Source organism: Pseudorca crassidens, chromosome 11 (genome assembly GCF_039906515.1).
Source record: "Pseudorca crassidens isolate mPseCra1 chromosome 11, mPseCra1.hap1, whole genome shotgun sequence".
NCBI lineage: Eukaryota > Metazoa > Chordata > Mammalia > Artiodactyla > Delphinidae > Pseudorca > Pseudorca crassidens.
Window position 1 is genome coordinate 61,330,243 of NC_090306.1, and position 26,747 is coordinate 61,356,989.

General features: G+C 39.3%; 1 long non-coding RNA gene across 1 annotated transcript in view; it reads left to right on the plus strand.

The window, feature by feature from the left end:
* Positions 1-238: 238 nt before the first annotated feature.
* The window catches only part of LOC137202212 (uncharacterized), a 144,040-nt gene continuing 117,531 nt past the window's right edge, over positions 239-26,747 (plus strand). Inside the window, exon 1 of the long non-coding RNA XR_010932494.1 lies at positions 239-378. This is a non-coding gene — a long non-coding RNA (uncharacterized lncRNA). The remainder of the gene's footprint in view (positions 379-26,747) is intronic.

Consider the following 26,747-nt stretch of genomic DNA (forward strand, 5'->3'; position numbering starts at 1 on the left):
TGTGGTCAGGCCACTCAAGATGGCTGTTCTCTTGCTCCCTGTACATCCCCCCCCTACTTGACCAGGGCCTGCTTCACCTACACCTAACTCACAGGACTATCCAATCCTCTTAATCATAGGGCTTAATCAGTAACTGCCTACGTGCTTGCCCCCTGCCCCGGGTACTGGTTTCCCTGGTAACTGATGAGTCAACCTGATGTCAATTCCCCCTATAAATGGTAGCCTCCTTCTCCCGCTGAGAAGCTTGTTGCTGTGTCCTGCCTGCTGTCTGCCGTATAGAGTGGGGTGTTGCTCCAGGACTTTGCTTGCTTCTGACTTGTAAGCTCCGTTGATGTCTCTGTCACTGTCTTTGGGCTCTTTCTTCAGTTTCGTGTCTAGGCAAGTACAGGGTTTGCAGGCCTGCAGAGTGCAGCCTAACAGTGTTTGACTGAAATTTCCTGTGAACTTATTTTATTCTAGTAACATTACAAGATGCTGATTCATTATGACTCTTCATAGATTAAGAGATGGTTCTTAACCCACTAGGAGAATTTCAACTGGTTTTTACATATATTTGACCAAATTTGATAAAAGATTGCCTACTTTGGACAAGGCTCTGTAGGGTACCTAAAATTAATTTTTGTTTTTTGCTTTTGAGGATCTTAGATTGATTTAAAAATGTTCGTACTGTACTTATTGATTCTAAGATACACATTTGAACATTTCTAATATTGGGATTCTTCTTACAGTTGATGGCACGACCTAGTGAATTGGCAGTATTTTAAATTTCTTAATGGTAAACAAAACTACATGTCTTACAGTTAATGTGTTCAGATTCAATGAGATACGATTAGCACGAGAAACTTCGGCAAGGTTACCTGCCATTACACCTGATAAGTGTATATGATTGTGGGTTCGGGAATAGGAATCTGTAGTTCTATTGGTTGATTCAGTTTCCAGTTTTCACCTGCTTCTCATTGTGTGACATCTCACCAGCTGTAAGTGATTCTAGGATTTAAAGCTACATCATTTGTCTTATAAGATGCAAACGGACGATCTCATTTGGCACTCAGTAAACGGATATGTATCTCTTGCAACACTGGAGTGAACACTGGGTTTTCTAGAGTTATTGAAGGATAACACAAAGGGCTTCAACCATGTGGCAATTTTCTAAGAGATTTTCAAAGGTAAATATGACTACATATAATTTTGTCCATCATAATTGAAAGACCATGTGAGATATGTCTTCATTTTATACAAGGCAGGGTATGGTGTTTTTGGCATTGGTACAAGGATTATATGATGCCCAAGTTGTTTCCATGCATTTTTGTATTTGGAAAACATATTGAATGCCCTATTATAGGCAAGGTGCCCACCCAGTCTGGGAGAGTATAATAGAGAGAGGCCAAGGTATATCATTACGAGTTTTGCCTTCAAGGACTTAATATGATATGATATATGATATGATGTAATATATGATATAATTATAGCAAAGTATATACGGATAATGAGTGAATATTTGTAATGGTTGATATTATTAAATGAGTCAGTATTTTAAAATGTGTTTAGAACAGCATCTAGGACATTTTAAGTGCTACATGAAAGTGTTTGTTGAAAGAAAGAAAGACACCCAAAGAATGGAAGCATAAACTATAGTATGGGGTAAGTGATCTAAGAATGGTACCCCAAAATGCTATGGAAATTCAAATAGATATGTTCCAGTTAGGAGTGATCATAGAACCAAGGGAATTTTTGAGCCAAGCTTGTAAAGAACAGTAGGATTCCAGTGGAGAGAATAAAAAAACACTCCTGATCCAAAGAGTGTCCGAGGAAAAGTCAGCGTACACTAGCTTATTTATTACACTAGAGCAGGTTTAATTGCTGCAGGTAGGAACCAGGGGAGAGAGAAAGGCTGAAGATACAGGAGCCAAAAGGGAAGAGGTAAGAGGTGATGAGATCCAGAGGCAAAGGGGTCAGTCTTAGATAAGAGAAGTGACATTTATTCCGGAAGGAGAGGCAGATGAATTAATTTTGGGAGTACAGAGTTTGTGACTGATGGCTTCTATTTTCTCTTTGAAATAGGAAGGAGATAAGGTTTTCTGATGATTTGGAGGGGGGTGGTGTGTGTGGTGGTGGAGTGGGTGAGGGTTGATTAGAGCGATGAAGGCTTAGAATAGCCGCTCAGGGCATGGGAGGGAAAATAGAACAAAAAAAAGGAATAGAAAAGTCTTTCCCAGAAACACTGAAGGTCTGTTTGAGATTGGAAGTCATAACATAGCAGCAAGCTGTGCTGTGGTGTGATTCCCTTAGCAACCTTTAGCTGCTGAGGTGTACGAGCAGAGGAGTTGTCTTGGAAGCTGCAGCTCAATAGGGAAGAAAGTGAAGTCAAGAGGGTGTCCAAAGAGAAGAAGGAACTTGAGGGGTCCAGAATTGGAGGACTTAAAGAAGTCAATCATTAACATTGATGGGCATGAGGGAGTGGGCTTTATGCAAGTCTAGGAGGCTCTGTTTGCAGAACGCAGTATCAGAATCTTGGGTACTTAGGCTGAGTCGGGTCTCAGCAGTGGAAAAGGGGCTGTTGGATAATCACCCATACTGCTACTGATTTATCTCCACTTCCATTGTCCTCAGTGGATCTCAAGAAATGATGGGGAGGTCAATAGATGAGGATATTAAGGAAGGCTGTAAAGAGTGATGGGGGATTACAAACATACCTTGAAGAAGCAAAGGCACATTTTTAAAAAACTGAAGGTAGAAAGAGCTAAGATGATCTTATGAGAAACAGTGGGAGAATGGAGAATGATGTCCAAATATTTTAGTCTTGAAGTACACGCGCTGCAGGAGAATGAGCGTTTGAGAGGTTATTTTTAGGGGAGAGACATGCCTTGAAGATTAGGTGGGTAGTGGTTCAGCATTCTAGATGACAGAATCAGACAAACCCGCGTCAAGTCCAGAAGATAGAGCTGTGTGACCCAGGGCAGCATCAATTTGCTAAGCCTCAGTGTTCTTATCTGTAAAATGGGAATAATAATAGTACCTGGTTACTGCCTGGACTAAATCCTATGGTATTTCTCTCCTACTTCACAGATCTCTCATCCTCAGTTCCTTTCTGTTTTTTTTTTTTTCTTGTTTCCCTGGGCTTTTAATGTTGGAGTGTCATAGGGCTCAGACCTTGTTCTGCTTTGTTTTCTCCCCTCCCCTCTCCTGAGCCAGCGTTATGGTTTTAAATACCCTCCATATGCTGATGACTCCTAAACTTTTATCTCTAATACAGACCTGTCTCTCAAACTCCAGACCCATATATCCACCTGCTTATTAGACATCTCATCAGATGGCTAATATACATTCCCTACAACTGTGACGTGTCCAGAACTGAAATCCTGAACTTCCCCTTTAAACCTGCTTCACCTACAGTTTTTTCCATCTTACTCATGGCAGCTCTCTCCAGTTGCTAAGGTCAAAACTACATACTATTTAATTTACTTATTATGATTCTTTATTGCTCATCTCCCTGTGAAATGAAAACTCCATTTGAGCATCTTTATCTGCTTTCATCACTAATGGATATTAAGAACCTAACACGGTGCTTGGCAAGTGGTGGGTACTCAGTAAATATTTGTTCTGTGAATAAAACAATGAATAAATGAATGACTATAAAGCCCTTTCTATATACTGTGACATTCTGCTAAGTACTCCATTAATGCTACCTGTTATTATTGTTGTTACTTTTTAGATGAGGGAGAGGAATGAAGAATACATTCTAGAAAGTTTTGATAAAAAGGAAGAAGGTTAAAGAGGAAGAAGGTTAAAGAGGAAGACTGTTAGGTTGACATAGGCTGGCAAGTAGATTATGACCTTAAAATAAACCCTATCAGGCTATTGGTTTCTCTGTAAGAGCTCTCTGTAAGAAGTCACCTTTGGGAGAGCATAGTTAGGAAATAATTTACCCAGGGATAATTATCACTAGCAGCAATGAGTCTTTTCCTACCCTGACTCACCCAATGGAGACTACTTATAAGTCATCATCTTGGTTAAGTGTTATTAATCTTTTGGCACAGAGCACAATGGTACACTTTATTGGAGGACAGTCTTCACCAATGAGGTTTTAAAGCTCTTGGGGGAGCATTTGAATGGGAATAGAATTTGATAGCAGGATTGATTTAGGAGTCATTCACATTTTCCTTCCTTTTTCTTTCTTTTCTTTGTTTTTTTTTTTTTTTACATCTTGAATGTTTGGGCAATTAGTGAGCTTAAGAGAGCATTGCACAATTTCAGTTCAGAGAATATGGGATTTTCTGATTACTTTTGAGTTTGTATGCCTTTTGATGCTTCATTCTTGTACTGCCCATTGATTTAAATATTGAAATGATTATTGCTTTGTTGGACCTGGAAGTTTTATGATACACCCAGGGATATAGGCACACTTTTTTTTCTTAAATTAACCTTTTATATGACTGACATAATTCATATTCATCATAGACAATATTGGAAATGCAGAAAAGGTTCAAAGAAGAAAAACTAGCCCTTGTCCCTTCACCAGAGATAGCCACTGTTAGCCTACTGCTGTATCGTACATGTTCTATCTTGAGTCATTTCAAAAGGTGGATATATTTCCCTTGGAATTTGTTCATTAGGCATCAAAACCACCTTGCTGTCTCAAGGTAGTGATTCGTAACCCTTTCTTGAATTATGGACTCTTCTGAGAATCTAATAAAAGCTATAGATTCCCTTCCCTTGAATCTTCATATGGTCATGCACAGAAATTTTGCATATTGTCAGAGGTTTTATGGACAATCTGAATCCACTAGTAATCTGTGGATTCTAGGTTAAAATCCTTGATATAAGACATAAGCCCCTTTAAAAAAATTTAAAATCTGCTAAATGATGAAAAATTAAAATGCTTTCCTATAATGCTCACACTTGTTCAGATATAACCATAATGAACATTTGTTGCTTTTATCTGCCTAGCACCCATTTTATCCCTCTCTTCTGGTAACACTGTTCAATCACCTAGTCACAAGGATGGGCATATGACCCAGGTTGCATCAAGAAGAATATCTGACTTTAGAATAGCTAAAGTATAAATTGAAATTAAACAGAAGACATTTTACCAAATATGTAAAAATCTGTGCATCCAAATGTTTCTTTTCCGCTGTAATTACTTTGGGAGATTTCATTTCAATTATACTGTCATGGTTCAAAATATTTTTGTTTATTTTCTGGAATTGCCTTTAAAGCAGATTTTTGAGCAATATAAGCAAATCACATTATGAAAACTTTTGGTTGAAAGTTATAGAAACCCCCCCCCCCCTTCAAATGAATTAAGTAAAAAGGAATTTACTGGTCCATGTACCTGGAAACTTTAGGGGAAAGCTCTGTTTTCAAACACAGATGGAAAAAGAAACTCAAATAATATCATCAGGATTTTATTTTGTCTCCCTGTCCCTTGGGCCCTGCTTCCTTTGTGTTGGCTCCGTTCTCAGGCAGGCTTTTCCTGCGTGGTGGCAAAAGTGACTGTAGCATCCTTTCAGGCTAAAATCTATCAGAAGCAGAGAGCATCATTTCTGGTAGCTCCTAGATAAGTCCTGAGACTTAGACTGCATGCCCACAGTGAAACCACCTCTGAGGCCAAGGGAATGCACTGTGGCTTTTGGTTTCATTCTGGGGCATGTGCTTCCCCATGGAATCTTAGTTTTATCCAATATGCATGGAGCAAGAGTGGGGGAGGAGATTAAAAGTCGAAATAAGGGGCTATTATTGGAAGAAGGGCAAAAGGATACTGCAAATATTCATTCTACAGTCAATATGACTCTTTTAAAGTCACAATTTATTTGTGGCTCAAAACATCAACCTTCTTTACCAGACATGACACTAAATAACTGTTGATAACAGTAAAGGTAATTTACTACCATCAGAGGTATTCAGAAGAATGTGTTTCAGATTGTATTATTCATTCCAAGGGAGGCAGGGGTTATACCTGGGAAAATACAATTTACTCATAGGAGTCATCGCCTAATTTAAGTAAAACAGAAGGAATAAGAAATAAGACACATAAATCATAAAATAGCATAAAATAGCAGGTAACCAAGTGTTGACTTTTAGCCTGCATTCTTAAAGGTCATCTCTTTAAAAGAGATTACGAAATTCTCAAGGGGGTCTGCAATATTGAATTATAGAAAAAATGCCAACCTAGTAAATGTATTATGTTTTGAAAAATGTGCTAAAATGTGAATTCTTGTGAGTGTTCCTGTGGGCTCAAAAAATTATATGCAATCTGTGTTGCTGGTTACAACGTTCTGTGTGAGCTTATCGAGCTTATTGTGGGATTTATACATTTTCTATTTGGCTTTTTTGGTGTCTGTTGATCTAGCAGTTTCTGAGATAAATATGTTGAAATCTTCACCTACAATTGTTGATTTAGCTATTTTTTAGTGATTAAAAATATATATATACATTTCAAGGCTACATACATATATGTATTCATGATTATCATATCTTATTGAGGTAATGTTCTTTTTACCAGTTTATGATGTTCCTCTTTTCCCTTGTATTTTTCACCATAAGTTCTATAACCTGCTTTATTTCTTATGTTCCTGGTATATTTACCATTCTATTATTATTATTATTTTTTAAAGAAAATTTATTCATTCTATTTATTTTTGGCTGCGTTCCGTCTTGCGCTGCGTGCCGGCTTTCTCTAGTTGCAGCAAGCAGGGGCTACTCTTCGTTGCGGGGTGCGGGCTTCTCATTGCCATGGCTTCTCTTGTTGTGGAGCACGGGCTCTAGGCACACGGGCTCAGTAGTTGTGGCTCACGGGCTGTAGAGCGCAGGCTTAGCAGTTGTGGCGCCCGGGCTTAGTTGCTGCGTGGCGTCCATTCTATTATTATTGATATTTCTGTATACTTTCTTTACTTTTTTTTTCCACTTTAATATTCACCCTGGGATTCTCTGTCTTTTGATTGAGTTTGATCCATTTATATTGTTACTTTTATTAAGACTTATTTCTGTAATTTTTTTTTGCTTTCTATTTACAGTTCTTTTCACTTGTTTTTCCTTTTATATACTCCACTAGGTAGATGACATTTTTTTCTTCTATTTTGAAAATATACATTTTATTTTTATACTGGTGGTGTATACTTCTGTACTCCCAACTTAGTAAGATTTAAAATTGTGCTTATTTTTCCATATCAAACAATTAGAAAGCTTATCAATAGCAATGTTTTTTCCCACTGAACATGACAAGAACCTTAGTACATTCTAACTTCTCTCATATCCCTCTGATAATGTTCCCTCAAGCTTCATTATACTCTTAGTATTGTTTAGACTTTTAGTTTTAGGTTTTTATGCATATGCGTTTATGGTTATTGCTTATTAGGTAAAAGTAGATTAAGTTTTGCCTCATCCTTACTTCTCACGCCTTATTATTTCCCCCCTGGATTCGTTACTTATTATGTTGGAGTATATTTTTTAAGAATTCTTTCAAAAAAAGTCTTTGTATAATAAATTTTTGTGACCTCTTAAGCCTGTGAATAACTTTATCTCATCATTACATTTAGGTAATAGTTTAGCTGGATATAAGATCACAGATTCATCGTTTCTTTTTCTTCAACATTCTGTAGATTTTTATAACAGTATTTTCATGTATAAATGTTACTGTTGAGAAATTTGACATCCATTTGATTTTTCTTACGTTGTAAGTTATCTGCCTTTTCACGCTAAAAGATTTAAAATTTTAGAAAAATTTCAGTGTAACTTCACTAAGTATGGATTTTTAAAACTTATCTGTTTGACACTTTATGTTTTCTTCTCCTGTCAATTTTATTAATTTTTCTGTTTAAAATTATGGGCTTACTTTAGTTTTTTTTTGCGATACGCGGGCGTCTCACTGTTGTGGCCTCTCCCGTTGTGGAGCACAGGCTCCGGACGCGCAGGCTCAGCGGCCATGGCTCACGGGCCCAGCGGCTCTGCGGCACGTGGGATCTTCCCGGACCTGAGCACGAACCCGTGTCCCCTGCATCGGCAGGTGGACTCTCAACCACTGCGCCACCAGGGAAGCCCTACTTTAGTTTTCGTGTTGATATAAGGTGTTCTATATGTTATCTTTCTTTCAGAATGTGTATTCTCCTCAGAGGCTTCTAATATTTTTCTAGATGTATTTTTGCTCCTTTATAGATATCGGCTGCTTTGACTTGCAAGGATGACATGGGGGGATGGGCATAAACTCAGGCCCTAGCTTGTACTCCTTTAGGTACTTTTAAGATTTCAGTGCATGGGGAGAGACCCTGGTGTTGTAATCTGGGTTTCACCCACTCCAATTTCCTCTGCTCCAGGTGTCACCCTACCTTGCTTCATCCAGGGGCTGGCCTAGCACATTTTCACGTAATTACCTAGCCCAAGGAGTGGGGAGGAGAAGAAGAAAAGGGAATATTCAGTGGCCAGTCCTTCTGCTAGGTCTCATCACTATACGTTCTTTATCCTACCTGCCTTCCAGTGCTACCCTGGTATTATTTCTTTAACATCTGTATCTCCACTACTGTAGTGAAATGGTAGTCGGTATTCTCCCAGGGCAATGTGGAAGAGAGAAAAAGAATTAATAGAAACTCTTGTAAACAGTTCTGGTCTGTGGCCTCAAACCTTCTCCGTCTCCAGCACACTCTTCTTCTGTAGTGGGAACTAACCAGCCTCTGACTCCCTAAAGCTTTCTTGCAGTTTATGTGCAAGCACGGCTCTGAGACCTGTCAACCTCCACACCTCCCCTGTGAGAAGATTAGATTTTGGCAGTGGGAACCATCAGCACATACCTGAAGTACCCTCTTATCCTGAGCATCTTGCTACTTTGTTGAAAACTGGAAATCATTCTTATTTAGGAATTTTTGCTACATTTATTTCTCATATTGCAGATAAAAGCAAGGGCAAAGTGGTCCGATGAAACAAACTATGGCAATAACGTTTTGAATATTTTATTCTCTCAATATATTTCTCAATATTCTGTTAAGAATCTTCATCAATAGTTGGAAAGTTATTTACTTAAAACACTTCTTAATCATTAATCACTAGATTTCTGAAAGACTGTATCTGAATATTAGAAAAGCCCTTATATTGACTGACAAAAATTTTAAGTCACCAGAGACAGCTATGACTTGGAGTGGCATTCATTCTTCATTCTCCCAACATATATGTGAAACACCTATCATGTGTGAGACAATGTACTGAGTGAAGTGACAAACACAAAGGATGTGATTCTTGCCCTTAGGGAATGTGCACTCAACTAAAATCACCAGAATAGCTATAAGATATTTTAATTCAGAGCAGCCTATGATAATTTACACTTCCTGCTTTGTAATCTATCGCCACATCTTCCCATTTGCCTCTTCCCATGTTACTTTTTTCCCTGTTAGTATGTCCCTTAGAATGTATGTCTCTTGTAACAGTTATTTTTAAAAAATTTCTTTTATTGTAGCAAGAACACTTACCATGAGATCTGCTTTCTTAACAATTTTTAGGTGTGCAATATAGCATTGTTAACTATAGTACAATATTGTACAGCAGATCTATAGAACTTATTCATCTTGCATAAGTGAAACTTTGTGCCAGTTGATTGGCAATTTTCCATTTCCCCTTCTGCCCAGCCCCTGGTAACCACCCTTCTACTATCTGCTTAGAGAGTTTAATATTTTTAGATACCTCATATAAGTGGAATAATGCAGTATTTGTCCTTCTGTGTCTGGCTTATTTTGCGTAGCATAATGTCTTCAGGGTTCATCTATGTTGGTGCATATTGCAGGATTTCCTTCTTTTTAAAGGCTGAATAATGTTCCACTGTATGTATATACCACATTTTCATTATCCATTCATCCACTGATAGACATTCAGGTTGTTTCCATATCTTGGCTATTATGAATAGTGCTGCAGTGAACATTGGGATGCTAACAGCTCTTCCAAATCCTGATTTCAATTCTTTTGAATAAATACCTGGAAGTGAGATTACTGGATCAACTGGTAGTTCTATTTTTAATATCTTGAGGAATCTTCATACTGTCTTGCATAGCAGCTGTGCCATTTTGCATTCCCATCAACAGTGTAACTCTCCTATTTGATTTTTTTTTATCACATCTTAAGTGCTAAACATAAATGTGCTGTGATAGGAATTATAGGGGATAAAAGAGCATTTCTGTGTTGCTAGGAATAGTGAAAATGCTATTTGAAGTGGGTTACCTCTTAGCTTTAACTCAAATCCTCTTTCCTCAGGTAAGCTTTCAAACCTTTCTTGATCATCTTGAAATATCTCTTCCCTCTGAGCAGAAATTTCTCAGGAATACACCAGCACTAAGAGAAGGGCTGAATGCTTTTGTCATCATTTCTGTCTTTTGGATCTAACTTGTTTTCCATTGAAAAAACAAAATGTTCACCTGATACAGCTGAGAAAACCTTTTAGTGTGGGCTGCTTCTAGCAGTTCAGTGTCACCTTGGCTGGGTTGTTGCCAACACCCACGGGCCCCTGTCATTGCTATTCTCAGCATCACACGTCCCACATTTATTTAAATAACATAAAAATTGGAGCTGGAAAAGAGAATAACATCCAATTTGGCATTTGAAGTAAGTATTATAAACACAGACTGTAGAGATTCTTGGAAGGGGTCAGTTTAGTGGTCCTTGATGAGAGAGGAGATTAGAAGCATGGCATAATTAAATGTTAGAAGGTATTTTGGAAATCACTAGTTTTATACCTCTCACCTTAGAGATAAGGAAACTGAAATCCAGCTTGGTGAAAGGACTTGGCTATGTTAGCACCAGACTTGTGACTGGAACTCAGGCCTTCTTACTGCTGCGGAAATGCTCTTCCTATCATATCCAGCTATGCTTGTTGTGTATTTCAGACTTGGACGTCAGTGATAGCACACTGGGAGGATATTTTTCTATAGATCTCGATTTTGTAAGCCAGAAACATTTTAGTTGATGACCTGGAGAAATTTGCTAAAACTTGTTGTTCCTATATTTAGTGTGATCGTTAATCTTATGTGTGATCGTTAATCTTATGTGCTGACTTGGCTGGCTTGGTGCCAGATATGTGGTTAAACATTATTCTGGATGTCTGCATGGGAGTGTTACGGAGATTAACATTTAAATCAGTGGACTTTGATGAAAGCAGATTGCACTCCATAATATGGGTGGGCCTTATCCAATCAGTGGAAGGTCCAAATAGAACAAACGACTGACCTCTGCCCAGCAAGAGGGAATTCTGCCGGCAGACAGACTTCAGACTTGAAGTGCAATTTTGGCTCCTCATGGGTCTCCAGTGTGATATCTCACCCTGTAGATTTTGAACTTGCCAGTGTTTTGAACCGGGTGAGCCAATTTCTTAAAATAAATCTCTTTCTCTGTCTCTATGTACACATCTTATTTGTCCTGTTACTCTGGAGAACTCTGACTAATACATTTAGAGAAACACTTGTCTCTCTAATCTGGCATTTGGACCTTACATATTTGTAACCAGAGCACCTTGTTTGATGGTTTGGGTCATCATGTGGTATCATCTATCTCTCTAATCCTCTGTAAACACAAAGATGCTTCTCTTTTATTTTGATACAGAAAGAAACATTTTAGTAATAGAGATCATTTCATAATATTATCCTGATGTGTGTTCATCAAATTCTGAGACTGGTGCTGCTGACTCTACCTGCTGAAGGGTCAGGCAGGTTTTTGGCTCAGGTGCCAGAGAAGGCAAGAAAGAAAGCATACAGCAACTCAGTTTTCATTTTTTTCTGAAAAATTGCTAGTTATTCTCCTGTCTAGTCCTCCATCTTGCTTTCCCAAGACACTCCCAGATTCTCTGAATCATCTTCCTTTTTATTGGTTAGGACATTTTCAGTCATAAGTAACAGTAAACTGACTTAAACTAACTTAAGCCAAAAGAGAATTCTATTGGCTTATGTAACAAAAACAAACAAAAAAACAAAAACAAAAACAAACCGTTTGAGGGGGAGTCCTGGGGTAGGTGAATTCAGAACCTCAAATATATTCACCAGGACCCAGTCTTTCCCCATTTCTCTGCTTGGCTTTCCTACGTGTTGGTGCCATTTTCAGGCTAGCTCTTCCTTAGTATTGGCAAGATGCAATCAGCAGCTCCCAGCTCACATCCTTTTCATTTAACACCACAGGAAAAAAGAGAGTGCTGCCCAAGAGTTCGAACAAAAGTCCTGAGCCTGACTCTCATTGGCCATTTAGGTTATATATCTATCCCTGATCATGCTGATTGACTTACTGCTGGATCATATGGCCACCTTCATACTTAACTTAGGACTGGCTTTAACCAAGCCACATATCCAAAGAGCAAGGAAGAAGCAGTTTTCTCAAAGGAAAAGGGAAAATAGATTGCAGGGAAACAAAAGTGATAAAATACATGACAACATCCTTGTCAAGTTTGGGTAGCCAGATTGTGTCTGGCAGGTGGGTGAGGAAATAAGAAGCTCAGTCTTGAATAATTCAATTTCTTTATCTTAACAAACTTATTTTTTGGCTTTATTAAAAGATAATAATTGACAAAATTGAAATATGTTTATAGTGTACAATGTGATGATTTGATAAATGTATACATTATACGTGTATATTTATACATACGTACATTCATATACACATACAAGTGCCTGTGAAATATCCCATGGTTCTGGGTTATTGAGATCTGGAAATAGTGAAAGAAGACTAATTACACTTCCTGGAAGGTTCTAAAGTTCTAGAATAGAGATTTTGAATATATTTTGTATTATATTCCCTTATGTTATAGAGCCATTTTCTCACTGACTACTTTATTGTCGGCATCTGGGCCTTCTCCTTGAGTCTTTTCTGTAGTTTGCCATAGTATTCAGAATGAAATACTAGGAGGTATGCTTCATGAGGAAAGGGGTTTAGTCCTTTACTCACTGTTATATATCCAGTGCCTAGAAGAGTACCAGGCCCATGATAGGCACTCAAAGGATATTTGTTGAATAAATGGCTTGATAAATTGCATATATTATTTTATATCTGGCCTCACCATGAATGGGTAAATGTCATGGTAACAAGTTTTGTTTACTATGCTTTTTATGATTCTTTCCAGTTGTTTTAAAATTTTATTAATTTTTAATAAATTATTTTATTTTTGGCTGCATTGGGTCTTCGTTGCTGTGCTCGGGCTTTTCTCTGGTTGCGGTGAGCAGGGGCTACTTTTCGTTGTGGTGCGTGGGCTTTTCATTTTGGTGGCTTCTCTTGTTGTGGAGCATGGGCTCTAGGTGCGCAGGCTTCAGTAGTTGTTGCACGTGGGCTCACTAGTTATGGCTTGCGGGCTCTAGAGCCCAGGCTCAGTAGCTGTGGTGCACGGGCTTAGTTGCTCCATGGCATGTGAGATCTTCCCAGACCAGGGCTCAAACCTGTGTCCCCTGCATTGGCAGGCAGATTCTTAACCACTGTGCCACCAGGGAAGCCCATCCAGTTGAATTCTTTTAAAATATACTTTTTATTTTGAGATAATTATAGATTCACATGTCATTTTAAGAAATAACACAGATCTCATGTACGCTTCATCCTGTTTCTCCCAATGGCAACATTTTGCAAAACTATAGTACAGTATCACAACTGGGATGTTGAGATGTTGCCATTGATGCAGTCAATCTGGCCAACCTTTTCTGTGTGTGTGTGTGTGTGTGTGTGTGTGTGTGTGTGTGTGTGTGTGTTAAATTGTTTCATGGCCACAAATTCTTCCCACCGATATACATGCCCTTTTGCAATGTGACTTTGCTGTTCCCATACTCCAGAGGTAAAGTCTCTTTTTCCATCCCCTTGAATTTGGGCCAGACTTGTTTTACTTTGATCAACAGAATGTGGCAGCAGTTATGTTGTTTGAGACTTAGAGTCTTGGCCTCAAAAGACCTTGCAGCCTTTACCTTCTCTCTCGATACATTTTCCTGAGACTCCCCCCGCATTTGAAGAATATGGTCTAATCTATGGGGGATGAGAGACCAGGAGGAGGCAAACTGAGGGGCCCCATCCAACAGCTAGAACCAATACTGGAGATGTGAGTGAGGCGGTCTTGGACCTTCCAGTCCAGTCAACTGCCTTGCTAAATGCATGAATAAGCCCAGGTGAAACCAGCAGAGGACCTGCCTAGTCAAAGCTCACATAATTGTGAGAAGTAATAAACCATTATTGCTTTATGTTTTGGAACGTTTGTTACACAGCAGAGGGTAACTGAGACAGCAGCATCTCACATTGAGAAGTTTTAGGAATACAGACTCAGATTTTGTTCTTGGATTATGATATGGTCACTAGCAGATGAGGATCAAACTATGTGTAGTTTGAATATTTTTCCCTTAAATACATTACTTGTCAGTTGCTTTCATCTTGTCGTGTTTCTACTCAGCTACGTATCAGGAAAATCTGATTAATACCAGCCTTACTTTACCTCTCTCTTTCATTAGCATACAGACGTTTTAGTGGTATCTGACAAAGCAATTTCATGGTTTCATGTAGATATAGACCCAAGCCTGGTTTCTTAGGTTAATGTTTATATAGAGTCAAATCTAGCCAAATAAATGTTTCAGTAGAAAAATCTACATTACCATGTTATAAATATTGAAACCTAGAGTTCAGGCTCAAGAAGAAAATTTAAAGGCTCTATGTTTTCTGAAAAACATTCAGCTCTTATTACCTTTATTTTTGTGTTGATCCTAATGTTAATAGCCATGATAAATCTTTAGATGTAGTCCAAAATAATGAAAACATTATTTCAGAAATCCCAAGAAAGTATCTGGACATACAGATACTTCTGTGGACAGTGAAAATATGAATGAGTTTATATACACTGGCTCTTTACATCATTTCTCTTTTAGATACGTTAAAGATTAATCATATAAACCACTAAATAGATATCTCTTTACATATAGTGGTTAAGAAGTCAGTCTTTGGAGTTAGACTCCCAGGTTTAAAATCTAATCATATCACTTACAGAGTGTAGAATCTTAAGCAGTTCGCTTAATCTCCTTGTGCCTCAGTTTCTACATTTATAAAATAGGGATGATAATAATATGTATCTCAGGTTTGTTGTGAATATTAAGTGGGAAATGTACAATCCCTACCACATGGTAATCACTCAAATGTTACTTAATACTCCATCTCCTTTTTATTCCTCCTCTGATTGCTACCATCTTTAGCCTTTATTCTCTCCTTGGTTGACCACTAATAGGAACTGTCTTATTCCTAGCTTCTTCTCATAATGCTAGGACTCTGAACATTTAACACAAAGTTAATGCCTTGTTGTCTGACTTATGCTTTATTTTTTATTTTTTTTTTTTGCGGTACGCGGGCCTCTCACTGTTGTGGCCTCTCCCGTTGTGGAGCACAGGCTCCGGACGCGCAGGCTAAGCGGCCATGGCTCACGGGCCCAGCCGCTCCGCGGCATGTGGGATCTTCCCGGACCGGGGCACGAACCCGCGTCCCGTGCATCGGCAGGCGGACTCTCAACCACTGCGCCACCAAGGAAGCCCTGACTTACGCTTTAGATTGTTACAGTTAATAGATGTTTATGATGAGGTCAGCAATGTGTAGTATGGGAGAAACTCCATGGGTTCAACTGGATCAGCATGATGTGTTCGTTGTTGTCACAGTTTTATCTTCCATGGATATCCCTTATTCTTTCTATGAGGGAGTAGATAAATAAATATTTCTGAAAATTGCTGCCTCCTAGTCCTTTTGGAATCAGGTGAAGAATAGTCCCCTTGAAGCAGAGATGACTTCTCCTTCTCCTGGTTGTACTTACCTCTCCTTCTCCTATGTATTGCGATCTTGACCCAGTCATTCTACCAAAGTGCAAGGCTTGTTTCCATTTATTGAATCATTGGCTGGGTCATTGACCCCCTTCACATACATGGTGGAGTTGTGTCAGTCTGAGAATGGATGACAGCTTAGGCCTTAACAAGATGCCTCATTTTTTTTTAATTTAATATAATCTAATTTTATTATTTTTATTATTTAACATCTTTATTGGAGTATAATTGCTTTACAACGGTGTGTTAGTTTCTGCTGTATAACAAAGTGAATCAGCTATACATGTACATACATCCCCACGTCCCCATATAAGATGCCTGATTCTTTATTCTGAATAGCCGTGATTCATTTTGGCTGCTAAATTCATCACAAGGTACATACATTCTAGGCCTTCCGGATGCACATAAAGCTGCATGGGATGTATCCAAATTCAGAAGGAAATGAAGGGTAAAGTGGTATGCTGACTGCAGTTGGACTAATTTGAATCTGTTTGCCCTCCATCATTTCTGTGTCACATAGCCATACCAAAGTGGATTCTGTGAAGCTGATTGAATCACAGCATCTAGAAGCTTAATAAGCGGCCTAAATGTAAATACTGACCCGGGGAATTTTGCATGGCTAATGAAGGCAGAGTTCAGTGTCCATGATTATGTTGTGCAGCTTTACTGAAACAGCCAATAAACGTTTACAAATCCATTTGATCTACTCAGTTTGCCTGCTCATAGGTGGGGTGATTATATTTCAGTAACAGCCTAGCTCTTTCAGGGAGAATAGCACGAAGCAAGCGAAGCAGTAGACAGAGGACGAGTCTGCACTGAGTCCAGGTTTTAAGGATGGTTAATGCACAATTCTCAAAGTCTTCTGTTTTGTGATCACAGTATCATCTTTATGAACAAGGAGATTTCTGCCAATGAGTTTTGTGCTACAAATGCTGGATCTTTCCATCTGAAATCTGTAAATACTATATAGATTTTCCTGGCATTGAGTTAGGTTTGGCAGATCCTTCATTCCATTGATCTTGAGGGTAATAATACTTATCGTAGTGTAATCCTTAGTGGAAGCAAAAATACTTCTGACTGAAGAGACATTCCAGTTATTCAAGTCCCTTTGTTATTGTGCTGTTATCTTTACGTTTGTTTTGTCTGACTGTCTCAGTGAAGAAACAGACTGAGAAAAATGTGAAATTTGAAATGGTACAGGGTGAATACCCTAGAAAATGATAAATGCATATGTAATTTTTTACTTTGAATTAGAGTCAAAGTTCATTTCCAAACTAAAAACATAATTAGTTATAATGACAGCCTGTTTTGTTTAGGTCACTTTAAATTTCTAAGTGTGTTGCTAAATGCACAGATCCTTTGTTTTCCTCTCTTCTCTTGCGTCAATCTTTGCTTAAAGCAAGGACCTCCATGGTAGAACAGAAGGGGTCTTTATAAAGCAGTAATCAAACATAATGAACACAATGGGGAGCTTAGGGACTTGGTGCAAATTACGCTTTTCTAGCCTTCAGGTATACTTAGGTATCCGGACATGCTTAACTCACATCCTGGGTGCTAGGCAGTTTGGGTGTCCCCCTCCCCTCATATGATAGCAGGGCTTTGAGTAAGGCAGTATGAGAGGGATGGAGTGACATACTTGAACTCGCAGTCACCTCAAAGGAGGTTTTTCTAGAGTCAAACTGGCTCAGTCATCCACCTCCCCAAATCTGGTAGAAGGGTTAGGGTCCCAGGACAGAGAAAAATGCCAGTAATTTGACGGATCCATTGAATACTTAAATAACCTGGCTATCTTAGATGAACTGAACCTGATTGTTAGACCTGAGTCTGCTGGGCTATCTGATTCTATGTCCTAGCCTAGCATTAACCCTAACTTAAGTTTGATTATTTATGCCATTAAATTCCCATCTTTATTTATTTATTTATTTTTCTAAATTGAAGTATAGTTGATTTACAATGTTGTGTTAGTTTCAGGTGTACAGCAAAGTGATTCAGTTATACATACATACATATCTATTTTTTTCAGATTCTTTTCCCTTATGGATTATTACAAACTATTGAGTATAGTTCCCTGTGCTCTACAGTAGGTCCTTGTTAGTTATCTGTTTTATATATAGTAGTGTGTATATGTTAATCCCAAGCTCCTATAAATTCCAATCCTGAACTTTAGCTAGTTCAGCTGATAATAGGAAGCTCATGGGATTCCAGAAAATATGTTTGGGGATTTGAATGTGTTGGCAAAAGCCTTGGGAGTCTAAGGGGAGGGAAAGGGGAGACCATGGGAATTTGCTGACACTGTGGAACTCTCCAACCCATAACTTTTAGAAGAGACTCCTGTGGAGGTGACCATCAGGCTGAGAAATTAGATCCCAATGTACGATGAATAGTGGGATACGTTGTCTGGACCCCCTTTCAGCGGAGGGCTTGTTGCCCTAGCCGGTGGGAGTGACAGTCTGCGGGTCTTGATGGCCTCAGCAGCAGAGAACTAGTCGCCTCACTCAGTGCCACCTTCTCGGGCAGCGCACGTTGAATGACTGATCTATGCAGCGGTATAAAGACCTGAGCGTTTTGGCTCAGCACAGGACAACTCTGACGGGGTTTTCTAGCTTCACGTCTCCCTCTGGCATTGACCTGCTTTGTTCTCCTTTTTCCCCAAAGCACTATCCGCACACTAAATTCCGTCTCTGAGTCAGCCTCCCAGAGAGCTCAACCTGAGACAGTGTGGATATTTAGCGTCCAGTTGAAAATGCAGCTATGGTTTAGTGAGGAAGAAAGAAAGTGCCCTGATTTGACTTAATGGTTACCAGAGGTGATAAGTGGCAGGGGTAGTGGAGAGTAAATTAGGAGCTTGGGATTAACAGATACACATTACGATGTATAAAGTAGATAAACAGCAAGGACCTACTGTAGAGCACAGGGAACTATATTCAATGTCTTGTGATAACGTATAATGAAAAAAATCTGAAAAAGAATTTGTTTACTGGGTTGGCCAAAAAGTTCATTCGGGTTTTTCTATAACATCTTACGGAGAAGCCTGAACGAACTTTTTGGCCAACCCGATATTATAAATATAAAACTGAAGCACTTTCAGTTGTACACCTGAAGCTAAACACAATATTGTCAATTAACTATACTACAGTTTAAAAAATGGGGCTTCCCTGGTGGTGCAGTGGTTGAGAGTCTGCCTGCCGATGCAGGGAACACGGGTTCGTGCCCCGGTCCGGGAAGATCCCACATGTCGCGGAGCGGTTGGGCCCGTGAGCCATGGCTGCTGAACCTGCGCTCCGTAACGGGAGAGGGCACAACAGTGAGAGGCCCACGTACCGCAAAAAAAAAAAAAAAAAAAAAAAAAAAAGCTTTAAAAAGTGCCCTACTTTGAAAGGTAGAGAAGGCAGAGATTAAAGTTCTTTGCTCATAGATCCTTTGCCATGTTACCTATGTCAGGTCTAATTTTTAAAAGTATTTTATCTTAGGGAACTATTGTACTAGAATATCACTAAACAATTACCTTTTTCAGTGAATTCATGGGAAAGCCTGCCACTTAACTCTATCCCCTAAAAGTGGGATTTCTTTAAGAAGCTTGCAACCTGGTCACAGGGAAAAGAGACCAGTATGGCAGAAGGGAACGAGACATTAATAACAGCAGATGTGAAAGACAAGGTCTGCAGCCTCCCCTGCCTGAAGCCCTGTTATATGATTTCTATTTGCTGTGAATCCTGTGGTTGGAGACAAAGCTCTTGAAGTCACAAGGAATTTTCTGTTTTCACAGTCCTTACTCCTTTATTAAAGGAATATTATTTGCAGCCTGGTCTTTTCTACTAGAGCATAAGTTCTTTAAGGGCATTGTCTCAATTTGGGTTACCCTGGAAGCAGACCAGGAAATAAAGATTTGAATGCAAATAGTGGTGGTTTTGTTTTTGTTTTTTCCCAGGGAGATATACAGGGAACACCAACAGGAGGTGGAAAAGTAATAGAGCAAAGGAGAGGAGGCCAATAAAATGTCCATCATTAAGTCTATTGTAGTGGACCACCCATGTGTCTCGCCTTATGCTCCTCAAGTGTCATGGGAGCTGAGTATTTATATACCTCCTGTTACTCAAAGATTGAGGGCTGCTGGGGAGGGGGTGAGGGTCAAGGAGTAGGGGTGGAGGGATGGGAAGTGGAAGAGGCATCGGAGGTGTTAATTTTCCGGCACTTCTGGCTTTTGTGCTATGAAAGAGTATTGTTCTAGAAGAATTTCTCAGGCTCAGAGGTGTACATACTAGTGATGGAAGTTGGAAGACACCAAATCAGTGAAGTCCAAACACTATGGGTGTTGGGGGAGAACCTGACAATGACGATGACTCAGTAATGAATTACATTATTCATTCTTTTCCCCCAAAATTAATTAATTAATTTTGGCTGCGCCAGGTCTTAGTTGCGGCATGCAGGATTTTTTTTTTTTTTTTTTTAGTTGTGGCATGCAGGATCTTTAGTTGCAGCATGCATGTGGGACCTAGTTCTCTGACCAGGGATCGAACCTGGGCCCCCTGCATTGGGAGCGCAGGGTCTTACCCACCGGACCAGCAGGGAAGTCTCACATTATTCATTCTTATGTTTCCCCTGATGTGCCCTGCGCCTGGTACACAGTGTGTGATCAGTTGTTATTCTTTCTATTTCTTAAACATGAGACAAGGCTCAGCTTTGCGGTCCTTGGGTACTGGGATCTGAGACTCCCAGTAGGCTGGGGAAAATGAATGTGCTATGACTCAGGTCATCTCTTGTTTCTGGAAGAGAGACTGGAGAGGGCCAAGCACACTCAGACCCAGTTCTCAGAGATTAATGTAATACTTGGTTTCCCTGATAAGCTTTAAATTAAAGTTGGAAATTGCCTAGTGCAATTCACAAAGGTGCATACACAAGAAGGGAGAAAAAAAATTCTGATTACAGTTTTATTTGCTGACACCCCTTAACAATTTATGTTTGAGCGCTGTTTTGCTAATTAATGGCTGCTCGAGAAATGCCATGTGTCAGCAATGAATCACTTACTTTTGTTGCTCTTCAGTGGTATATGGATAATGAACAAGGACAAGTCATATAATGAAAGCTGAAAATAGCCCAGCTGTGGGACAGAGGCTTGTCAATAGGAAAAGGTATTATATTTGCCAGCATCCATACCAGGCTTTTAAAAGTTAAATTAGTTAAAGCATAAGAAGGAACTTTATTGACATCTGTAACCCAATAACCAAGGTACAGAGGACAGGTAGAGTTAGCCTCAGGGACATTTGGAACCGGGAGGTAGAAAATCATCTAGATTCCCACTTTCCAGCTCTCACCTCTGCCTCTTTCTGTTTCTTTCATTCTCTCACACTGGCTTTCACAGGGGTTTGGGGCCGTGGCTCTTGGTAGCTTTGGGCTCACAGCTAACACCTCTGTGCCGGAAAGGAGAGGGCTCTTCTTCCCCACTCGATCTTGAAGTATTTCAAGGCAAGACTAACTGGCCCTGAGAGTCAAATGGCCAAGGAAGTGGACCCCAGTCTTTAGAATCTTCTCAGCAGAAGGGAGAAGTGCCCTTGTGGGTGAAAAAGACAAAAGATTATAAACTATAAGTAGCAGTGCAAGGAAGTAAGTGATTGAAAGTCCAGGTGAACAGTCTGGATTGAAACCACCATTGTAGTTCAGAGAAAGGGAAGGGAATTGTTCAGGTGGTTGAGGAGGTCGGACTTGAACTGGATTTGATTAATGGGTAGATAGGAGAGAAAAGGGCATTTTCTATAAGTGATACTAAATGAACAGGGCATGGTTCAGGATTCAGCACGTGGTGCAGGGCACTAGGGAGACTGGTCTAGCCGAAGCAGGGCTGGTCTGTGCTTGGGAGGAGAAGGGAAAGTGTAGAAGAGAGAAAAGGACAGCTATGACTGTCACGCAGGAAAATCACAATAGAATATTGAGCTAGAGTAATATTAATAATAATGGTAATAATAGCAAATACTTATATAGCACTCTGGGTCAGGGACTATTTTAAGTGCTTTATATAATAGTAAGTTATTTAGTCCTTATAATAACGCTATAAGTACAATTGTTCTTCTCTTTTTGCAGAGGTGGAAACTGAGGCACAGGTCTTCAATGGTCAAAGTCTTATAGCTAATGAGTGGCAGTCTGGCTCCAAAGCCTGTGCTTTCACTGCTATGCTCTACCGTTTAAAGGCAATACATCTGAAGCTTAAAGCTTAATAACACCTGATATTTGTATGGTGTTTTACATGCTACAAAACACTATTGCTTACATTACTTTATTTGAGTTTCATAACAGTCCTGTGAATTCAGTAGAATAGGTATTTATTTCTGTCCCCATTTTATTTTTGAGACCATTAAAATACACCTCGCTCATCCCAAGCAATCTCTCTAAATGTACATGGCTGGAAAGTGATTGGACTCAGACTAGAGTTCAGAGCTCCAGAGTCTGGTTGGGTTTTTTGCCTCATTGCCTGAACATTAACGTATTGCTGGTGGATGACATTGTAATGTGGGCTTGGGGAGGAACCAAAGGTGTACAGATGATTCAAGAGACGTTGGAAACATTGAAGGGAGAGGTGGTAAGAGTCTGAGTTACAGTAATTCTGTTTACTTTCCAACTCAGAAGGAGGACATTTTGTAATTTAAAAAATGAAACTCAATGCTTATACCTCAATAAAAAAAAATTATGGAAAAAAATTAAACTCAATGTCTTCTGATTTCCTGAAAAAGCAAAACTAATCATATACAGATTTTTATTGAGGAGAACTCATTTAAAATATTGAAATTGCCTACTTTAAAAAATTAAACATTGCAAACCTACACTTTAATTCAATAACTGTGAAGAATACAAAAAATATTCTTCAGTTTTTATTAATTTTAATTAAACAAAAAGGCAAATAAAAAAAAGTGAAGAGAAAGAGTCAAAAGTGAGTCAAGGGCTTCCCTGGTGGCGCAGTGGTTGAGAGTCCGCCTGCCAATGCAGGGGACACGGGTTCGTGCCCCAGTCCGGGAAGATCCCACGTGCCGCGGAGCGGCTAGGCCCGTGAGCCATGGCCGCTGAGCCTGTGCATCCGGAGCCTGTGCTCCGCAACGGGAGAGGCCACAACAGTGAGAGGCCCACGTACAGGAAAAAAAAAAGTGAGTCAAAAGGAAATATACATTGCGAGAATAACAGAGAGGGAAAGACAGGAGAGAGGAAAACAGGATGAATAAAGTTATGTACATGAAAGAAACTAGCACACAGCCTGGCACACATTCTCATACACACACTTCTCTCTCTATATATAGTTTATAAATAACACCTGATATTTGTATGGTATACAATTATATACACAATTTGTATGGTATATAATTATACAGTTATATGGTATGTGTATATATGTGTTTATATATATACACAACTTGTATGGTATTATATATATAATATATATATTATATATATATATTCAGTACATTTTTAGATGTATTTTGGCCTGCAAAGTTCCATGTAAATGACTTTTATAGTGTTGATTCCTCAGAGACCTTTCTTGCATCCTTGGGTATTTATGAATCCTATTCTTATGATAGGCAGAAGGAGCCAACATAGTAGACATTTCCACATTATAACAGCATTGATAATTTACTTATTCACTCCATTCATTCACTCATTCACTCACTCATTCCACAAACATCTCCCATTTGCCACATACTATTGTAGGTGGTCCCGGTGCTCATAGAACATTTTTTAAACTATATTAGAAAATATGATGGTCTAACAGTATACTATCCCCATAAATTTCCTTTAATACGTTTTTTTAGGGTTTTTGGTTTGTTTTTTCATTTTCAATCATCCTGAGACTGCCCCCTTGTTGTTGTTTGTTTGTTTTTTCATTGTCAATCATCCTGGGACTGCCCCCTTGTTGACAGAAATCTATCTGGTATTGTGATGCCTTTGGTACAAATGGAGTATATTTTCTACCTCACTTTGAGGAGCAAAATGCAGCAATAACCTAAATATCTGTCAAAATACTTGGGAGCACAGGACATGGGAGAAGCCTCCAGGGTGTAGCTGTGATACTGCGACTCCATCCCTGGATCCTTTTGTTGACTGGGTGTAGGTAATGAGGTGAACTCGCTCTGAGCCCTCCAGAGTCTCCAGTGGAACTCTCCTGTTCCCTGTCTTCAGGGGACAGATCTACATTGGTGCAGCCTGGAGCTAATCCTACAGGTGCCTGTGGCATTTGGAGATGCAGAATTTTCACCCTCAAAGCTACTGTGGTTCTTGAGTATCTGACCGAACTACCGGATACCACAGAGAGACTCTGCAGGACTGAGAAGTAGCAATGGCTTTGATCATTTGTTGAGAATTTAAAACGAACTTTTTATCGTGCTTCTTTAGACATTTTGGAAATGTATTATCATTTAAGCAATGGATTTAGCACTCTTATTGAAGAGTGCTTCACTTTTCACTTGTTGAATTAAAGGATTGTTATACTTGCTTCCTTGGAACCAAATACTTTGATAGTCCAATTTATAATGTCACCTTTTGCTCTTCCTTCCCCCCTCTGGCAGTCAAGTATGAAGAATTGGCTATAGTTCAAATTACAAAATTATTGTTTCCTGGTAAAATGCCAGGGACAGTCCATTGATGGCATAGCAATGATATTCAACCAAGTGAACTCTGGGAAGTGGTTCCCATCCCAGTAAGTGAGAAAAAACAAGCATGACTTATTCAGGAAAACAACAATCATTAACAGTGGAACTGATGATTACAGGGTGGTAAAACTGGTTTTTATCTGAAGATACGTATTTGTAAGAACAAAGTTAGTTAAGGAGCTGACAGGCTGAATTTAATTTTGGTAAATGCTGAAACTTTCAGAAGAGCAGCTCTTACCCTTTAATCCCGAGTAGAAGAGAGGAAGGAAGATATGGATGGTTTTCAGTTTTTGCAAATGTTGACAGAATAGTCAAAATATAATATGATGGTTTTTATGAACTCAGAGCACCGATACGTATATCTGTTCACGCTAACATCATCTTATTTGCAAAATGGACACTGTTTGTTTTTGCAAGTAGTCAGCTGAGCTAATGTGAATGCCAGCTTCTTCTGTGATGTTTCAGCTTTAAGAGAGTTGCATTAATGGAGAGCAATTATGGTAATTTGAATTAGGAATGGAATTATGGTAATTGAAAACTTCTGCGGTGACAGGTATTTGTGAGACCTCTGTGTTCTGGTGCAGTTCAGAACTGCTATTAAGCCCATGGTAATTAGCATTTTCCCCCCGAAATGGTTGAAAGAATAAGGGAACAGAAAATTTGACAGTGTGAGGGGGGAACTGGCAACAACATCAGAACCTATGGTCAACACAAAAAAACACAAACACACTGATAGTCTTGGGTTTTTTAAAAAGAGAGAATCAGAAGAAAATCACAGCTTTATTTGGGGCACTGGGGAGGCTAAGCATTTATGGTGTGGGTCTGCAGTATAGAGCAGAATTTGCAACAGAAAGGTGGAGCACAGAAAGCCATTCTTGTTTTCTGGCTTTATTTCCAAATCAAATTGTTGTAGAGAGCTTTGTAGGTCCTCACAGTCCAGAGCAGTAGAAAGCTATGACAAGCGAGCTGAATCACTCCGCCACGTTCAATGCAGCCTTTCAACCAATGTTTCTCAGTTGCCTACTATGTGCTGGGCGATGTGCCAGGAAATAAAGATGTAAGTAAGACAAGGTTCCTGCCCTCACAGAGATTTTCCAGTCACTTGTAAAATTGAGATCAATTTGCTTCCACCTTAAAGGCAGGGAAGCATTCTCTCAGAGCCAGAGCTATATGCCTGGCTTCCTTCATCTTGGGAGGGCTAAAAATTCTATTTTAGGTCTTAATCCCTTAGACTTTGTTCTTATCTTCATGATTTCTCTTGAGGTCTCTAAGGACGGCAAAATATTAGAGTGTCTATAAATTAGGATATGCTTAGCTGCAAAGAACAGAATACCTGACTGAAAGTATATATGTGTGATTTACTAAACTCACATAATCAGTAGGAAATTCCAGGGTTAGTGTAGTAGGTCAGTGGTATCACCAACAATCCAGGCTTCTACTCTACCTAATCCACCATTGTCTATGTTGGCAATGTCTCCCTTATGGTAACGCGGTGGCTACCAAAGCTATAAGCTAACATCTTTATATAGTAATGTTCTGAGCAAGGAGAAAGGGGACAAGAACAAAAGTACATTTTCCTTTAAGGGGGGGAATCATTCCTAGGGGAAAATTTTTTTCCCTCCCGAAACCACTAGGAGACTGCCCCTTATGTTTCATTGGCCAAAACTAGGTCACATGCCTACTCTTAAAACTTTAATTGGCAAATGGGAATAGCATTGGCATGACTACTTAGACAATTCGCTACTTATTGCCCTTGGCAGGGTACATCCTCCTTCTATCAAAATCCAGCTTCAGTTAACAAGGAAGAGGAAACGTGGCTTTGGTTACACAGGCATCTGTGTGGAATCAGAGATGATGGAAAAGCCTGCAGATACGTTTCCTGTCCTTATATATCTCTAATTTTTCCTCTGGGTCAAATGATCTTTCAAATATCTTTCTATAAAAATGCAGATGCTTCTGGGAATGGCACCACATATAAGTCCCTAATATCTCAGTCTGTTGGATAAACTTTAAGAGGGGAGAGTGGGTCGCCACGCAATCACTGGGAATCTACGAATTTAAGATGAGGTTAGTACTGAAAAATTATGTAGAAATTTGAGATTGAGAGTGCTGAGGAGACATTTACCTTTTGTAATAGTTTTACCAATCTTCTATGTGGAATTTGATGACCTTGTCCAAAAGAGGTCATTTTTATCGAACTTTTATTGTCCTTAGAGCACTACAGTAAGTCCCCTACATATGAACCTTCAAGTTGAGAACTTTCAAAGATGCAAACGTGCATGCCAGCCCCTGTATGCCAGCTGCTGTACTGTACTACTGTACTTTTCAAGCTGCTGAACTGTAAGAT